A 1,193-nucleotide genomic window follows, 5' to 3' on the forward strand; every position below is an offset into this window, starting at 1 on the left:
CTACAATCTGTAAAATCCTCCATGTGTGAACCATGTATGCAAGACAGTGTAGTGCTGACACACAGTGGAAGATTGACTCCTCTCTGCTTTTCCACCTTCCCCATGTTTAACTTTATAGGACTTTGATGCCGTCTTGACAGATCCCATGCTTCCCACGGGCTCATTAGTAGCTCGGAAATTAGGTGAGCTCCTCTGCACTCAGGTTATCTGTTTGCTTGTACACCTGCACATTTTCTCACCTATCATTACTCAATCACTTCCAGGTCTCCCTACTGTCAATCTGCTGAGAGGAATACCGTGTAACTTGGACATGAAGTCTGCTGGCTGCCCATCTCCGCCCTCATACGTTCCTCGCTTTTTCACTGGATACACGGATAAAATGAGTTTCAAAGAGAGATTTATCAACACTTTGGTGAGCCAGGCGGAAGTTAACATATTCAAGCCTTAAAGCACAGCTTTTCCAGGAATGTTATTTGCAATCTTCTTTCAGACAATGTATGGTCACGAACAAAACACTGTTGGTTTGTGACCATATTGCTCAGGAAATATGTGTTGTACCTTCAAATGATCTTTCCTAAATTACTCTTCATACTTTATACTCACCTCATTTGTGGTCATGAGAGTATTATTTATTGCTTACAACTAGTGTCGGTCAAGTTACTTGCAAATAATAATTAGTTACTAATTACTGATCACTTCTCCATGAAGGTAATCCCATTACTTTACTGATTTGTTATTTTCAAAAGTAATGAGTTACTTTAGTAGTACTTTTAGTTACTTTTAAAAACACAATACACAACAATACATTATAAAACAATAAGCCTATCAGCCCCGTTCGATTTTTTCTGAATATTTCATTTTATAAAATCGAATCAAATGAAAAAGTCTCTTTTAAAACTTGTTTTATTCATTTTAATTTTTTAACTTTATGCACATTGCACCAAGCAAAAATTAAATTATATGCAAGAGTGTTTGACTTGAAGAAATGTGTTTAACTTTTAAACCTATTTTCTGCATATTCCAGCATGTAAAGTTTTAGTAACGCGGTAACACAGCGTGCTTATGGGAAAGTAAAAGTAATCTACTTGCTTTTTTTGCAATCGTACTGCTTTAATTTACTCGTTACTTGAAAAAAGTCATCGGATTACAGTAACGCGTTACCGTCAATCTCTGCTTACAATGAGGTTCATTTG

Source organism: Haplochromis burtoni, unplaced genomic scaffold (assembly GCF_018398535.1).
Source record: "Haplochromis burtoni strain Fernald_Lab_line unplaced genomic scaffold, NCSU_Asbu1 Contig_958, whole genome shotgun sequence".
Taxonomy (NCBI): domain Eukaryota; kingdom Metazoa; phylum Chordata; class Actinopteri; order Cichliformes; family Cichlidae; genus Haplochromis; species Haplochromis burtoni.